Consider the following 19,142-nt stretch of genomic DNA (forward strand, 5'->3'; position numbering starts at 1 on the left):
CAAGTCTATGCAAGAAGGAATAAATGAAAAGCTAAGCGGTGACCACATCTCGTGGTTTCTTGCTCACATCGAACGCATTTCTGAATGCAATCCCAACAAGCGGACTCAATCCCTAGCGCGAGAGCTCACGTACCGCGCTGGGAATAACAGACCAGCTCATTCACAGGACGGCCTCATTAGGGACCCTTTAAAACATTCAACAAAATAACATCTTGCTATAGGCCGCACAGGCAGAGATTTCCTCCACCGAACCCCAAATTAAACAGTGCCGAATTGGTTACTCTCAGACTTTTGCAGACACGCACTTATCTTACTCCTAGTCCTTTCAATTGGCCCAATCCAGTTTTTCCGTGGTCAAGTCTATAAATGCGGGCACGAAACCTGCTACTTCGACCATATGTTCTGGCTGAGCTCATTGAACGCGTGCTACTGGCTGAGCTCATTGAACGCGTGCTACTGGCTGAGCTCATTGAACAATGCGCCCGCCTCGCATCAGTGACTGCGAAGTACGGACCACACGTATCAGCTCCAGACCGTCCAGAGGACTCATGTCGTCATCGAGAGTAATAATATCCCGGTTCCGACATGGGGTGGATCCACCGACTTGACTGGGGAGGACTCTTGGCCTCTCCTAGTCTTGTCGTTAGGGACAAGAATAAAGTTTTTTGTATGTGTGTATAATTTCTCTCTTTATCGTTCTTTCTCGTTCTATTTCTTCCTCTATTTCAGTACTTGTCGTCCCGCTCATGCCACCATCGCCTCGCACCCGCTTCTTGGATTAGCTGATGCCTTCTTTTTTTATTATTATTAAATGTATAAAGAGAGGATGGTGCCAACGTGGGGCGCCGGCTACTCCTCTTCTCTTGCACAGAAGTCGACATCGCACATTTTGTAGCAAACACAAGGCTATACATATGTAAATAGCACAACACTTACACAATGAGTTCACGTTTTTCAACACTGAGTGTCCACACCACACAGAAATCATCTTCAGTTCTCCAGTGTAGAGTAGCGGGATCTGCCCAGTTTCTGTGGCAACCGCACACATTCTTGATGATGACAGTTTTCTGGAGACCGTGGACATTATACGGCCGTATATGATAGCTTCCCTGTTAAAAGAAGACAGTTTTCAAGATTGAGTCACCGTAAGCAAATGCGTACGAGACTGTGCCAGCACTGCGGTCTTGTCATCACTGGACGGCTGATCAGTGTAAATATTATAGCGTGCTTCAGCACACGAACTCTATCACACCATAACAATGTCTCCACCTTTAGATCACAGTACCGGACCGTCGTAATTAAAACTCCATTTTTCTGCTAGCAAACAGCGTCTGCACGCAGCTCCGACAGAGTTGTGCGAGTTCCTCGCGTGCCACGAACGCTTAGCGCTGGGCGCCGTAACGAACAAAAAGCTAGACGTCATGACGCTCGACAAAGATTGGAAAGTGCAAGCGCATGGCCGCCACCGTCACGCCATCTCGAAGACGGTCATGCAATATGCACGCAAGTAGTGATGACATTGTGCCAATCTAAGATAAAAGCACGCCAGCTCACTATGCTTGTTCCCACGATATAAGGAAAAAGGAAAGGCGAAATATCGTATAACCTTCTCTCTCACACCCCATTCCCAGAGAAAAACGTTGCGAAACGGAGTGAACGTGCAGGGACACAATTACAGTAGGCACCACTACACGTGACCGAACTTATTGCGGTGCATTGTCGGTGCCCTTGGTCCATTGCAACAGTCTTAATGAGTGTATACGTAATGAGTAAGAAGTCAAGGAAGGCGAAAGGTTGTGCCGCTGTCCTATTTGCTTCAAATTACTTATGCAGTATAGGCAGTTTTTTTTTTCAAAAATTCACCAATTAGAGTTATAATTAAAACATTTGGATTTGGGGCGTGGGAAATGATTTTCCGGGGCTCTATTTGCTAATCATGGTGGTGAGTGCAGGAACGAAAACACGGAGAAAGAGACGCGAAACATGGCACAAAAGAGAGAGAGAGAGGTTAGGCCCGTTAAGCAGATTCCATCCCTGAATTGGTAACTCATCTTAGCACGGTGGCGGGATCACCGTGCTTAAGACGAGTTATCAACTCGTCCAGTAGTCCGTACTTTTATTTTCTTAGTTGCCACAGCATGCAACCAGAGAAAACGCAAGACAAGAAAAGACATTGGGAAATTTCGAGATGATAAATAATAAGAAAAATAAAGTAAGAGCAAGCAGTTCACCCAAGTTCCTGTTCCCGCATTCTCTTTGATTTTATCTAAAACCTAAAACAAAATGCTTTCTCGAATATATTTGCGCTGTATGTAAGTCAAACTGGCCTATAAAAATTAGGGGGGTGGGGTGCAGGCGAACTTAGGCGTTTCATTGTGGCTGGTATTAAGTATTGCAGATTGCTGTATTCATGCTATCTCGCCGTAAAGTTATGCTTGATGTTCAATAACGTTTCCTACCCTAGGGTGTAAACTTCGCTACGATGCCGACAAAGATTAAATCAGAAAACTTTAGTTATGTAAGGTTTTCGTGCAGACAATGTGACTGCATAGGTTTATTGGTACATTCTCTTCTCTCTACCTAGTTGTCTTCTTCTGCTTGGATACCTTGCTGGCGCTAGCGATGTGTATCGCTACACTCTCCGGGCCGGCTGTCATTCTGCTCACGTTGGTAATATGGCACCACATTTAAGATAGACGCCTCCTCTGTTCTCCGACTCGGCCCAGTATAATACAATGTCTTTAGAAGTCCTTGCTGCTTGGTCGTTTAAACAAGGTATGGAACGGTGAATGGAGCTTTTGATTCCAATCCTTTTCTGACTAGTATCATGGAACCGGAGTTGATCTCTGGCATCTTCGTGATGTGTCGACGATCAAAGTTCAACTTCATCGTACTTCTGTATTTTTGATGTTACAGTTGGGTCTTGGGGCGTTCCTTCAGTTTGACTCTACCAACTCAGCCCAGATGTTCGTCGGCTGGCAACCAAGGAACAGTACGGAACGCAGCAAGTTGTGGGCTGCACCCGATGCTAGCGAGGTAGGACCTGTTATGGTGATGTACGGCTGCCTTCAAAGCACTCTTCCAGCCTCCCTTGAATTTCTAGTATAACTTTAGATACATTTTTAGGTATCTAATCATGCGTTCATCAAAAGAATCAGCCTCTAGATGATGAGGCGCCTGGTATCGAAGCACGATGTTCCTTTCGCGGGCCCAGTTGCGTTGTTTCCAACTTCTAGACGCTGATGTCTTATCCCGCCTTCACGCGACACAGCACGTGAAAACGACTAGGTGGAGAGAAGAAAATGTATCAATACACCAATGCAGTCGCATTGTATGCATGAAAACTTTACATTGGCGCAGTCTAGGTAAGGAGCCTGCAAATGAAGATCAAGAGCGACCCCTCATCATGGGCTTCCAAGCAAAAGGACAGAGATACGTGGAGCTGCAGGAAGACACTACAACTTCGAGCCATCTAGAGATGATCACCCATATCGCCAGAGCTACTGTGGATGGCCTCGTCGCTCGAGGTAGCGTGTCTGTAAACATGACTCTTGACAATTTTGCGTCTTATCTGATAAAAGCTCCCCCAGCACGTAAATTGCGAACACCAACAAATCTCCCTATACTTGCAGAGAAGGTGCCGTTAATTAACGCTTTACTTGAAATGCACGTATGCACATTACGCTATGCAGGAAAGACTAAATTTATCTCACACCACCACATGAAAAATTAGTGTCGGGTTCACCTGATCATTTCATATTTGTTGATATATTTTCTTTCTTCATTTTTTCCCGCTCTTATGGAATATTTTAGTCTCACTACCCATCCCTGTAGAAAGTGGCATGCTTGAGGTTATATTGTCACGGGGTCGTGACGTGGCCGAAGTCAGGAGACTGGATGTTGAGATCAAACTATTTATTAAGGCAAACCTGTGCCCGTAACCGGAAAGTCTGGTTAACGTAGCAGACTTGCACTAATAGCGGCGAACGGAACGTCGGCCGTCGATCAACTGGCAAGCGGTAGAGCGAATCGGCATTTATACACGTGGCATCGAACATTCCTGCGTTATCGCTAGCGGCCACACAGGTTCCAGAATAATCTGAAATGTTCACAAAGTGGGCGTGATCTTAACAAAATGATTTACTACAGCCCTGAAGCTTCTAGAACACTGCAGATGCGGTTTTTGCTGAGAATTGCGTACAGTAACGGGGCAATAACAGAACTTGGGGAAGGAACGTGGCAATATAAACAACGGGGTAAATATTCGTTTTACCACTGAAGAGGATCTCTCTTTCTCTATTATGATCAATCGGGGCATTACCATCGATCTTCACAAGCGAAGTAAACACGATATCTCGAAAGACAAAGCGCTCGTTCAATGTCTGCTCTCAACGCATCCCCGAACCACTCTATCAAGTCTCACTGCATACTAACACGCATTTACTCGCGTCGTGAGTGCCGTAAAACACGCTAGACTTGTACGATACTGCAAGATCCCGTGTATCTGTATCACGCCGTAATCTCTTATGTGTGCCTTTGTGGGAAGAAAATGAGAGAGGTAGAAAGAAGTCGCAAGGAAAAAATTGGGATTTAAATGCATTTCCTCTGGCAAAATGAGGAGTTATAGAAAGTGTATAACGAGTGCGCCGGGACTCAAGTAGAAGATAAGTGTGGCGCTGGGTCGAGCCCGAGCTTTCTATTAGGCAAAAGATATAATTACTGTAAACACTTATCTTTGCGCCGGAAGTGCAATGAGAAACCCCGATGTGATTCTATAAATGACATAACGATAAGCTTGTAGCAGCCATACAAAGAAAAAAATGAATTGCGACGTGTCCTTCTTAGTGTTCGTGTCTCTAGTGTTGCGCTGTATATTAAGTTCACGATGCACAGCTTTTAGATAGACTTTTTCAAGCATGGTAATGTTGACGTTGGCCCACGAGTTCCACGTAACAGAACGTATTCAAGCTTAGGCTAGATAAAGGCTTCATAAACACGACACTTAGCATGTGGTGGTGAATATCCAAGCTTGTGACGTAACGAGCAACGTTTAAGAAGAAAAGCACAATATACGTTAGAAATATGGGTGTTGCAACTAAAGTTATTTGTTAGAGTGACACTGAAGTAGTCACATTGAAAGACCTCAATTAAGAGTTCAGAACCTATGGAATCAAAAAAAAAATTAGGGGGAGAAGTTCTTGTGACGCAGAAAAGTACATTCTAATCAGAGTTAAGCTCTATGCCCTATTCATTACACCAAATAAGAATTATACCGAGGGCTACGTCAAGCGCGAGTTAATCATCAGTGAAATGAACACAGTTACATAAAACGCAATAATATGCAGATAAGTTTATCTTTATTGGTTAACTGATAAGTGAAACTAAATCATTTATGCAAGGGAGAGAAATAATTGTCGCCTCAGGACACTGCCCTTGGGCGCTCCTGCAGATACCGGAAGAACGCTTTTTTTTTTCATGTGTTTCGACACACTGTGTACGATTGTTTAAACAGGTGGAAACCAAAAAAAAATTAAAAAAAATTCTGGTGCCCAATCTTGAATAGTTTCTGAACTATATTTATCGTGAGGAGCGCAGTCTTGCTGTTGCTGAGGGGGCCATGTCGACCTGACTACCCGTGTCGAGAACGCAAGCTAAATTATAGTGAACAACGGAAGCCGGTTGAGTAACGGTGGAAAGCCTTGTCTAAAGTAATGTTGGTGTGTGGATAGTATGTTGTTGTCATCGAACAATTTTGTTATGCAAGTGGTCACAATGTACTCAACGAGCTTCCAACACGAATAAATTATCCATATAAGGCGGTTTCCAAGCCCGGACTGCCCCCTGTGTGGTGGTTATGCGGACTTCGAGCATGTACTGTGGGGCTGCGCCTCTGCCAGTCCCCCTTTCACCCAAGAGGAAATGAAGCGACTCATTAAGGCCCAGGACCAGATTTCTCAAATCCTGGCCGTCCAGAGGGCCCGCGCGAGGGCCGTCACGTTTAACCTGATGGTCCCAGAGTGGGCCTAGCCAGGTGACGCGGAGTTTACTCGCGTCTATTGTGGACCGAATAAAGTTGTTTCACTCACTCATATAAGGCGGTAATTTAAAACTGACCATGGATTTCCCGTTCCTTCCCCCCCCCCCTTTTTTTTTAGTATGGGAACTACACGTACATTATGCACGTTCTCCAATCATGATGAATGTAAGTTTTTTTTTTAAAAGAAGATAGAAATATTGTTACAACAAAACTAGTCAAAGGCTCTGCAATGGGTAAAGAAGGCGTTGGGTATTCTATCCGGTCCAGGTGATGAGTTTGCCTTCAGGCCTTCAATCTTTGAGCCGACTGGCGTAGAAGCCCATTTAAGACGTCCTCATGAGGTACACGATCAAATGAATTCAACGAGGAGCCGGTGGTACGACTCTAAGCAGTGACAGAAAATACGCTATGAAGTTTTGCACGTTAAAGAACCCCAGGTGGTCGAAATTTCCGGAGCCCTCCACTACGGCGTCTTTCATAATCATATAGTGGTTTTGGGACGTTAAACCACGCACATCAATCAATCAATCTTTTTAACGTAATTCTAATACTTCTGCGGGTCATCTTCGATATTGCCTAGAGCAATGCTTTTTGGTATGTTCTTTTGTGTGTTTATTTCCCGACGTCCGAGAGCACCCGTTAGCCTTATCAACGATGAAAGTTAATCGCGTGTTTTCATCTCTCTCTCTCTCTCTCCTCCTTTGTAGCAGCGCAAGCTGTTTGCCCTTTCGTCACTAGCACTGCGTTATCAGCATAAAATCCTACCGGAAAACCGCAGCGGTCGTTTTTTTTTTTTTTTTTTTTTCACCGACGCTCGCACACGCACGCCGCTCCGTCGACTGCTTCCTTGTCGCTCAATTTTGCCATTTTCAGTCCATTGCAGAGCAGAAGTTCGCTCTAATAAACACCCTTCAATAAAAGGTCTTCGCTTTGTTCTCGTTAACGTGATAATGTAATTCGGCACGATGGTGATGAAGTAAAGGTTTTTCACCGATTGAACAGCCTCACAGAGTGCTATTCGAGCGTAGTGCAATGCATGCGAAGAAAGAAACAGGCTTCTCAAACATTCCGCTTCGTGATTTAAGCGAATGTGTCTGTCTATAAAACAATCAAAGATTTGTTTGTTTATAGTATGTTTATCAATACCATAGGTCTGGAAAAATTACTCATGAGTCGACTCACAAGAACTCACTCAGAGTGAGCCGTGAGTCAGAGCGATAAGTGATATTTCGATGAGTCGAAGTGAGTCCAGTCGAAGAAAATTTTCGTGTGAGCCCGAGTGATTTCGAAGTGCATGATATATTTTTGCGGGTGAGTTTGAGTGGGTTCCACAATTTTCGCCGAGCTATGATCAACATACACACAGACACACTACGCGCACCAATCACAGAGTCCTTGCTTGTGCGACCTTTCGAAATAAACGGTCTATTATGCCTGGCCTGGACTCTGACTTTGAGTCGACTGGCATAGGCACGTGAAGCATCGCATGTGAATGTTAAGTGGCATCTCGCGATACTTCAAGATGCTGCATACCCGTAGTATACCGCTCTAATCTCTGATGCGTGTCTTTGAGGGAACAAAATGATAGAGGGAGGGAAAAAAAGTCATAAAGAAGAAAGCAGCAAGGTTAAGCATGCCGAGCCTTACTGACTTATACCTCAAGAAAAAATGCGGAACTCAAACGTGGAGAGGGGGAGAAGTGCGCGCACTGCGCAAGGTAACGTACACACAAAACATTAGCACATCTCGCACAAAGTCGCGCTGGTGGGCACCTGACTCGTCCTGTCTTGGCTAGGCTTTACATTCACTCATTCAAAGGCCTTTATTGTTTCGGCTTTGTTCAAATGCTACTGCCACGGCCGGGATCAAACTTGCGACTTCTGTAGAATCGAACCGCATTATGCATGGCTATCAAGCATTCTTCCACAAAGCCACGCCAGGTTTCAGAACTACTTTTCATATAGACCCCATTGTTCGTGAAGCGTTAATTGCGGTTGCCGTGCTGGCTATCCAATTATGTCATGATTACATACCTACTCCTACGATACAGTCGCCACGTCGTGTTAACGTCAGTTGTAGTTAGGTGTCATGCGCTGAAGTCGAATCATGTAAGAGCGTTCAGGGGTACCATCCTCGCGAGCACCAGCGCTTCATATCAGTTTATCGCTTCTGGTGTTGCTCATACTCATGTTCCCCGTCGACATCATCACGCAAGTGCAAAAAACTGATTACACAAACATCTGCAACGTGTGTCTGTGCACGCCAGATTTGTATATACGTTTAGCGTCATTTCACGACGTGTCGCGATATAAAAATTGCAACATGGTCACCTTCCCTACGCATGCTTCGCATAACGTCGATTATTAAGGCACGTAGGATATGCCGGTTTATTTTTTTATAATTCTGTGGCGGCAACCTAAATGGCAAACTTGTTGACGGTGCATGTAAGTCGATATAAAGAAAACCCACAACTTTCCAGAACAAATAGGTGTATTCCTGCTGATATAGCAGATGCATAAAACAAAACTGGATTCTGTAACTGTTTCGCTCCCAGAAAAGTTATGCATTCCGAGTTCTTTAGAAATGCTGGCGTGCTCGTGCTTGCTAGAAAAAAATATTAAAATGAAAAATAAAACAACCATTTCGCATAGAACCTCTTCTCAATAGCGTTCCATATATTTACCGATCGGCCCCATCCTGAGACATCACGTCATTTTCGCAGGCACACTACTCTGCAACGACTCTTTTACAATAAAACAATATGGCACTGAAGGAAGAAGAAAGACATAAATATTGCAAAACGTAATTTTTAGTACACTGTATTCTCATTGACACATGTTTCTACAAGCGTAATAATTACACTTGCATAATTGTAATACATCAGCTTTTTTTTTTGTTCGAGTGTTCATCGTACATTTGAAAATCACCACTCGAAATGTATTTTGCTTTTTTTCCAGTGAATGGTAACAGATCTAGCAGAAAAGAAATATATCTTGGATAGCATGTAGAAGTTTCGACACGTGCGCATTTTACGCTACACGAACTCAGTAATCTATACAATGAGGAAAGTTAGCAAATAACTATACCTTATGCAGCCACTGCATGTTTAGACCATATAACTTACTTTATAAGCCCCGTTGAGTGACCCCGGGGTTCTACGTAACTCTCATTGATAATCTTAGCATCGCTGGCGTCGTCTGCCGGACATACACGTGCGGAGGGTTCCCCTTCGAAGGGGTATCAATAGTTAGTAGCAGCGCCCCCTTTTCTATCAATGCATTGTTTGGGTGCACATTCTAGGCATATGGTACGACCCAGACTTCGCGCACCGACTTTTAGGGGACAAGTGGGGTTTTTCGTTTTTTTGTTGCGCACGTTTCTTGCCACCCCATTTTTCTTTATTTGTGTGTGAATCCTCCGAATTCTGTTCGCTTGCGAAGGCACTTGGCACGCGCTGTGCCCGCAACAAGCGGCAGGTTTTCGAGCTCAATATCGAAAACCTGGACTGAGGTCTTTCTTTTCAGAGTCTGCACGGGCGCGCCCTTGAGCAACTCGTCATTCGGATTCGCATTTTTCGTCGTGCTAAGTTTGCCGCTCTGTATATGGAACGATTCGCTGCGAGCATTCTCTGCAAGCAGTTTAGCGAGTGAGCGTGTAAACTTTGCTTTGGAGACTGTTGCTGCCGGCTGTTGATGCTGTTGATGCCCGGGATTGGATGGTCGCCTTACTACTGGTAACAGTGGGCTTCCGCACAAATATAGATCATAGTTGGTCTAGTTGGTGCGAATTACTTTCCTGGGACATTAACCAATTAGCGAGAAAAGAAATCGAACGGAGGACAAGGTGACGGAAACCAACTGGACGCCGACCCGCGCGGTGGAGCAGTTGCAGAGCGGCTCGACTGCTCACCGTAAAGTCGCGTATTCGATTCAGGGACGCTTACGCATGCGCCGATGATTCAGGATAGACGTATGCATCTGTGTGTTAAACTTACGATCCAGAGTTAAAAGTGTGTGTCTGCATGCGTAGCGAAAAAAAAATAGTAAAAATCCGCCATGTGCGGTCATGTCATGTGACATCTTAATAACGTCAAGAATTTTGCGGTTAATGACGTCATCACTTGATGACGATTTTTCGCGTCACTCGTCCCTGACACCGCGGGACGCCGATTGCCGATGTTCGCGTTTAATGAGGCATTGAAGTCTTTCACCTTAATAAATGTTTTTTTTTTTTTTTTTGCGAAGAAGCGCGCTTCGCGGGTCTTCCTGTCTGCCAATGATATGGAACAGCGTTACACTTTCATCCTTAGTCTGCGGCATTCCATAAACACTGAGCGTCAATACGTCAGCATGGGTGTTTGCATTTGTGAATAAACATGGCGATCTAGGTTTCAATACCTGCATCTGCATGCGTAGAAAAAAACAATGGCTTCTCCGCAATAAGGTCCTTTATGCAAAGAAGCACGCTTTACAGCTCTCTCTGATTAACTATTTGATGGAACAGTGTTACAGTATCGCCCTTAATCTACGACGTCGGAAAATACTGAGCGCAAATGTGTCCGAAGAGACGTTTGCATTTGTGAATCAACGTAACAATCTAGGTGTTAATATCTGCATCTGCGCGCGTATAAAAAAAAAGAGAGACTATCGTCTTTAAAGAAAATGACATGGGGGTATTAGTGTTACGACTCTATTTGACAAAGTGTTGGAACTGAGTTATACTTTTGTTCTTACTATAATAATAAAATACTACTGCTACTACTAGTACAAATAATAATAATAATAATAATAATAATAATAATAATAATAATAATAATAATAATAATAATAATATCTGGGGATTCACGTCACAAAACCACGATTTATGATACGGCGTGGGGGAGGGATCTGTAAAGTTTGACAATCTGGTGTTGTTTAACGGACACTGATATCATGCAAAACACAAGCCTGTACCACTTCACCTCGATCGAAATGAATTCACCGCGGCCGGAGTCGAACCCGCAACCTTCGGGTCAGCAGCGAAGCACTATAACCACTGCTTCACTACGGCATACACTTTATTTTCAAGTCTACGACGTTCCAAAAACATTGAGCGTCAATGTGCCAACATGGCCGTTTACATTTGTGAATCGGCCTACGGCATATATATGTTTCAATAAAAAAAATGGCTTCTCCGCAATTGGTGTGCTGATGCAAAGAAGCACGCTTTACAACATTTCATTTGACAATGCGATGAAACACTGTTGCACTTTTGTCCTTAGTCTACGACCTTTCAAAAACATTCAGAGTGAATGTGTCAACATGGGCGTTTGCATCTGTGAATCGAGCTTAGTATTCAGAATTAATAAAAAAATGCACCTACGTGCGTCGCAAAACTGGCTTCTCCGCAGTAATTGTCTTACTGCGAAGAAGCATGCTTTACGGGTCTCCATTTCACAATTTGATGTGAACAATGTTGCAAGCGAACCGTAACTATGGCGTGAACCCAAGTTAATTAGTATTATGCAGGCTTTCATTGTTTGCAGAATAACATGCGTATCTCAGTATCTAGCCCTTATAGACGCGGAAAAAGCCAAAATTGTTGTCATAACTACGCTAGCATATAAACAAGCCCAACACACAACGAAATGCTTTCAGCGCTAGGAGTTCACAATAACCGTGAAGCGCTCGTAGAGGCTTTGCAATTAGTGCAATATAAAAAACTAGCGCAAAGCTGTACGAGAAAGCAAATACTCAGTAACCTCTGCACAAACAAAGCAACACTAAGCAGTGTTAAGAGAAACTTACTACATAGGCGTTTTTAAAAAATGCAACATCTTTACGTACCATCATTACCGAATGGCATCAACCCGGAGCATAACAAAGAAAGGAGAATAGAACGCTCGATATCAATTAAATATTGACAAAACTTGCACAAAGTCACACAAGGCTTGAAGAAACTAGGAATCCTGAAGACTAATCTGATGGATTCTAGGTAGCTTCTAGGCATTAGCCAGATAACGCAGGTTCTAGGATGCTAAGATGTTGCAAGACTTTAGCTGGGTGATGTTAGGTTGTTTACGCGTTGATTGTCAGTGAAGAAAGGTTCGAGGTAAACTACAGACAGTCACAGGCATGACGCGGCTGTCCAAACTCCAGAGACAAAAAATGGCCCCGTATCTGCATGTTCCACTGCAAATGTCGTCGAAAGACGAAAGTCTTGCGTGTGGAGAGAGTGAACAAAACATTTATTTGATGCTCTGCGCAAGAAAATAGGTGAATGGTATTCCGGAGGCGCTGCGTTAGAGTGCCTCGAGCGTGCAGCGGAGGCCAACGAGCGCATCAAGTCACGTCACACGTGAGACATGAGCGCCATCTGGCAGTTTCTTTTGGAAAACAAAGCGCGTGGCCGTGCGCGCCCGTCTCAGAGTTGATAAGCTGTATAACGCGAGGCGACGGGTAGGTGCCACCACCATCTCGTCTTAGCAAAGCGTTGGGAACACTCCCCGTTCCGTGCAAGCGTCGGATGGTAAGCGCAGCGTGATAAGCGCTACGGTCCTTAAAATTACTTATGTATGCGTTTTATAGTAAGAGATGCATATGCAGAATATATGCGTGTTGTTATGGTGCCCCAGACGTGCGCAATAGTTGCTTTTTAATTGACAATTGCACAAGCATGAACGCTCCACCTTGAGCAACATTGGTGGTCGCTGCGGAGTACCCGATGCCGGTAAAAGTGGACAAACAGCCGAACGTACAGACAGACAGACAGACAGACCAAAATTTTTGCGTCGAAGGTCCCCAAGAAAGAAAGAAAAAAATTGCTGAAACCAAGCGCTCGCACCTCTCATAGATATCCGTGAACATCGTCGTTGGCGTAGGTTTTCCATCGCTTTAGAGTCTCCTCGAAGCTACCATTTTCTTTCAGGTTCACTAGTATTCTCTATATACTCAGGGTCTTCGGCTCCCCGTCATTGCGTTGTCGTCGAGCTAGCTGCCTCCTTCTTCATTTTCAGTAGAACAGTGGTGAGTCGTGGGCTGACCTAGAGGAATGCGCAGCACCTATTTCCCCACTTCTTCTGGCACACACCCCTTTTAAATGTGATAGTTTTCTGGTAGGCCACACAGAGACACATGCCGCTAAAATGGTGGTAGTTTCTACGATCGTCTCAAAAGGAACAATTCGCTAAACATTTCACAGTTAAAATAGGTTCTTATGCTCAACGGACGTTGTCTACGTAGACGCAGAGGAGCATGCGCACTCGTGTTGTATGGACATTTCTGTCGTGGGCAGCGACAATGGCCTAAGTGATAGCGGCTCGATTCGAAGCGGCAACGCGGGAGCTGCAGAAGAATCGGCTGTCGTATAGGCAATAGCTTCCGTGCAAGCAAAAAAATTTTCATTTTTAAGGCCGCAGTCAGAAATATTGCCTGAGAACAAATCTTGCCGGAATCGGGAAGAATCTTGGTCACCTTTCGAGGCGAAAGAAAAATCCAAACTATTTGGCCGCATGCACTCCTCTATTTCTGGCTAGAGGCGGCTCACACCGCGGCTCGAGGAGTTACACGCCGAGCCAATGGGATGCCCTTCAAGGATCGAAAGATCGCATGGTTTCCTACTAAACATTATCGAATGGAGATGGTTCGATATCAATCCGCGCACTACGCACTTATAAAGTAACAAGTGGTGTCCAGGCGCATCCTTCAAAGAAATATGTACTCATAATCGGTACCCTATGGTCCCTATTAGGCAGATCAGTACGCCGACAAATGCAAATAATAAAAGGTTAACCTACCTCACATTCTATTGGCCTTTCGAAAGGTGGTCCGACAGGGTCACGCAATTACAAATGATGATCAGGATCAGTGGGAGACAATGCTGCTCAGCACAGATACAGAGGCCGACACACAATCCGACAGGCTGACGCCGGTGCCAGGACCCCAATGCTGACGTTTAGGCATAGAATTAGCACCGCCGTGGCCGCCAGATTTTAAAGACGATACTTCGATGAGGGGGTGGGGGGTAGAAAAAGTGGGTAACGATTTAAGGCTGGTGCACACCAGCGACTAGCAGCAGTCGCGCAACCATTTGCGACTGGCCGCAAACAGTCGCGAACGGTCGCAAATGGTCGCAAAGCGACAGCTTTGGCTAGTCGCTTCCTGATCGATTTTTCAGTCGCGCGACTGCAGTCGCAAAGCTGCTGGAACCAATCAGAGATGCTCAATTTTCGTTTTTCAGTTTTTTTCATTGCGCTGGCTTACTGCCGCCAGATACAAACGAGTGCGTTTCTCTGGGTCTGTGGCACCATGGCCGCCACGGAACACTTGGCTTGGAGATGGCGGGGCGCCGCAGCTCGGGCAAAGTGTCGAATTTACGTGGCGGCATTCGCGAGAAGCTAAACACCGTCAAAGTAAAGAGAACATAAATTGTGCACTCTCTTTTCCCCGAATTCGGAAACGTTTTAGGGGCGAAGCTCCTTATAGCGGCACCCGTTCGTCCTCCGTAGTATGTATGTCACGGACGGCTATTTTCGGCGACACCGCGTCACGGCAATTAACGGGCGCCGTATTCCCCGACTGACCGTGAGAAACGGCGGCACATGAAAGGGAACCGATAAGTGCAAAATGGGGTGCTCTCCTTAGAACGTCGCCGCCGACAGTTAATCCTTTTGTAACTGTGGCGACGTCTGCGAGGTCGTAGAAGGCCGCGGTATACCCCGAACAAGGGTTAGACTACAAGACGCGCCGACTGAGAGCTAAGTGGTTGACCGTTCTCACGGGGAAAAGCGTGGGAAACGCGCTGGTAGCCAAGCCGTATGACAACAACCCGACAGGTTGTCACTCTCGCTAGTTGCGGGCCCTCTCCCAATTAAAAAGGGGTGGGGTCGAAATATTTTTGGGCGGAGTTTCCCATCAATTAAACGCGCATGATTGGACCCAGGTAGAGGTCTCTTGTCCCCAAGGAAGAGAGCGAGGAGACACGAGGGGGATTTAAGCGCAGGATTTTGCCCTGCTAGGCAGACTAGTCGCTGACCAACATGGTGTAGAAACAGATCAACAAGCATCTCTTCTAGAAGTTTTTAGTGTGGCTCTGTATCGGCTGGCCACCTAAACTTAGCCGTTCGTCTAGTTGTGACGCGATATTAACGTCTGCAACGTAGACATCGGGACTTCGCTTCGAGTTAGCTCAACCTGCTCGAAGTCACCTGCAAGCACTAGCCTCCCGGAGCCACCAGCGTTGCAACACCACCGACATCGCAGTCGTGCCAGAATTCTCTTCGACTTCTCGCTTCCGATCGTCGGGGACGCAACGCTGCCGGTCAGCACACGTATGCCTTCACCTGTTTATATCTTCGAACTTTCTCCTCCGTCGTCCTATTCTTGTTAGTATGTGTAGTTTGTAATAGTTCTCTCTCGTAAGCTGATTTATTGTTTCTGTTATATATTTCTTTAGTTGTATCAAGTGTCGATGTATTTTGTTAGTTGTATTGAAGTGTTGTATTAGATCCCGTGTGCTGCAATATCACTAGAGTAAAGTTTGTTTTGTTTTCCCACGTCTCTCATCTCTTCACTGTCTCTGCTTGCGTACGGAACGAACCAACCTGCTGTCATTCCCGTCGCCGACTTCGGGCTGGCGACGCTAGAGTGGCAGCTTGTAACAATGTAACAAGTAGTATAACATTTTGACCTCCAAGGTGATGCCGGTGAGAGACTTCTTCTGTGCGTTGTTGAACAATAAAAAATAGTGCTCAATGTACATGTCAATTGCTGCTAATGGGGAATGAGAGACAGGAGCATTCGGCTTTTAGTTAACGCGCAGACTGCGATTACCATTAGCAGCCATTGGCATGTATATTGAGCACTATCTGACAAGAAAGGGTTTCTACGTTATACCAGCTGGGTGTAACCTCCTTAGCTTTAGAAATGTTTAGCGAGCGTTGAGCCACAGTGCCATGAATACAATGAACTGTTTATACCATGAATGAACTCGAGGTGGTAAAAATGGGAAGTAGATACGAAGCGCAAGCCGTAAGAAAGTAAAAGCCGAATTCTCCGCCTCTCATTTCCCATTAGCAGCCATTGGCATGTACATTGAGCACTATTTTTTGAAAAAGTTTGCTACGTCATACTCGCTGGGCGTAACCTCCTTGGTTTTCGAAAGGTTTAGCGAGCGTTGAGCCACAGTGCCATGAATACAATGAACTGTTTATACCATGAATGAACTCGAGGTGGTAAAAATGGGAAGTAGATACGAAGCGCAAGCCGTAAGAAAGTAAAAGCCGAATTCTCCGCCTCTCATTTCCCATTAGCAGCCATTGGCATGTACATTGAGCACTATTTTTTGAAAAAGTTTGCTACGTCATACTCGCTGGGCGTAACCTCCTTGGTTTTCGAAAGGTTTAGCGAGCGTTCGGCCGCAGTGCCATGGATACAGTGAACTAGTATATACCATGAACTCGAGGTGGTTAAAGGTGGGAAGTGGACCCGAAGCGCAAGCCGTAAGAAAGTGTGCGTGTGCCACCTCTCGTTTAGTCCTTGAAATGTCCGCTGGATGGCGGTGCTTCTATATGGGGAATAGGGAGCCTACATGAACGGCCGTTCATGTAGGCTCCCTAATGGGGAATATGTGATGAAAAGATGCTAGATGGTGGTACTTGGAGTGTTGAATAGATGGACGAACGGACACATATACAGATGCATGGATGGACGCATGAACGGACGCAGGGGCGGCTGCATGGACGAACGCAGGGACGGACACACGAACAGACGCACGCACGGACGGGCTGATGGACGCATGGACGGTCACACTGACGGACGCATGGACGGACGGTAGCAAGAATGAATGGACGAACGAATTCTTCGCCCCACTCTCCATCATTCACTCTGTGGATATGCTGCCTTTTTTTTTTTTTCTTGAACTTGACTTGTCACCGCCTTCAATGCAGCGCGTCTGGAACGCGTTTGTGCTTCATGCCTTGACAACGACTTGAGACACCGCGTTCGAGACGCGTTTGTGCTGCGTTGTAGGCTGCGGCAAGTCAAATTAAATTCAAGGACCTTTTCTGAACACGTACGACTCTCGGAAATACTCCTCGTCATCTCAGCGCAGATCGGGAGGCAGGCGGCTTGCAAGGCCGGCCAACTCCCGCGATCGAAAGGACGATCACACCCACTAACGGTTTTTCTTTTTTTTTTTTTAGGCTGCGAGCCCCGACACAATGGCACAGCGCACCAGCACCATGACAGTGTCTTGTTCTTCGCCTACTGGTAGGTGTTCTGTGACTTGACGCTGTTGGGATCGCTGTGCGAAAACGGACGAAAACAATAAATGCGGCATGCTCGGTTTGCTGCGCTCACTCAGCTGATCGGCGCCAGTCTCCAGAGTTCTCGCTGATAACGAGATCCGGACGCGACTCTGCGCTTTTGCGACTTCCGGTCGCTCGCATGCAGCCTCTGCCGGTGTGAGCATAATTTGCTTTTTTTTTTTTTTTTTTTTTTTTTTTTGTCGCCAGTCGTGAATGGTCGCGCGACCGCTGCTAGTCGCCGGTGTGCACCAGCCTTTAGAGTACAGGGTACTCTACTATGGGAGAGCTTAACGCCGTCCCGCGAGCAAATATGCAGAAGATATGGTTCGTCTGTTTGCCGACCTAAGCGGTTAGGCAACCAGGTCTAAGTTTCAGCTCTTCCTCAAGACCCACCCATTTTGGTCTGGTGTTTACATTCACACTTGTGTACATTGTCGATCAAAAAGCAAATATTACGAATATCTGAGGCGCAATATCCACACGTCAATACTCAGGTGTGTGCTTCTTTATACTAGAAAATGCGTAGATGCGTAATTTTGCAGACTGTAGCGTTTAATACACTGCGCTGACAATGCGACGCTTTGCATGAAGAGGGGATTGTTTCCTACGCTTTGTTTGATTGGATTGATATGGCTCCAACTAAAGTTCTAAAATGATACGGTGCTGCCACCTAGCCGGGATTCAGAGTTCCAAAAGTGCTTTCGTCTTCCAAGATTACTGCCAGATAGCGCTAGTGCCTCATGCAAAACCCCCAGGATTTCATTTTTCGATCTTTTCGCGCAGAACATGAAATAAACATTGTATTCTTTTATCGTCTTTCGACATTTGCTGTCAAATACGTAGGTACACAGCCAGATTTTTTTCCCATAATGTTTCACCCTCTCTTTAGTTCACGGCGTTTCAAAAACATCAAAAGCACTAAGCGTCAATGTCTCAGCATGGGCGTTTATACTTGTACATATGAAAGACCTTCGTTGGTTCGGCACTGTGTATATTTACTAACATTTCATCTAGTAAACCAGACTTCTAGTCTGTTCCACAGTTTAACGTCTTCATCCTCGGTAAACAAAACGGGCGTGATGGATCAAGGTTCATTCACACCAAATGCGGGGCGGCCAAAGCGGAGAGACGGCAAAGTGGAAAGCGGGGAAAATTTCCCCTCCAGGTGGCGAAAGCGGACCGAAAACGAAGCGGCAAGTGCGATCTTCCCCGGGGCAATATTTTTCCGCCCGCCGAGCCTCACCGCTTTGCCACAGCCAATCAGAATGCCATGCGGCAGAGGCGTCGTCATGACGCTGGTGTACCTTTGGGAGAAACACAGCCACGTGAAAACGACACGTGCGTAAAAGGGCGAAATGCCCTCCTCCTCAGCCACGCGGCCAGCCAAAGGATGGCGTGCGGTCTGAACAGGACAGCCCATTTGCTCGCTTTGCAGCGCCGCTTTTGGTGTGAACGAGCCTTCACATTGTCAGCATGAGCGTTCGAACTTTCCAATTGTCCTTACGATATAAAGTTCCATATCTTCATATTCACTTACATTACCAGGTGCAGGACTGAGTGCTGCGCTGGCTTTGTATGATAAAAAGTGTCAGTGTATGATAAAAAAACATCAGATATGAATTTTCGGAGTATTCGTCTACGCCAGTAAAACAGACTGTTGGGCTAGTTGGCTCTGTATTATCATTAAAAGAATAAGCGCTAAAAATTTACGAGCACATGGGAAAAGAATGCTTTGCCAGCTCTCTTTTCTGTGGCTTCGTCAATTTCTAGCGCTTATTCTTTTAGTGATTTTGCCTACGGCGTACCTCGTGATCGTATCAT

Source organism: Rhipicephalus microplus, chromosome 1 (assembly GCF_043290135.1).
Source record: "Rhipicephalus microplus isolate Deutch F79 chromosome 1, USDA_Rmic, whole genome shotgun sequence".
Taxonomy (NCBI): Eukaryota; Metazoa; Arthropoda; class Arachnida; order Ixodida; family Ixodidae; genus Rhipicephalus; species Rhipicephalus microplus.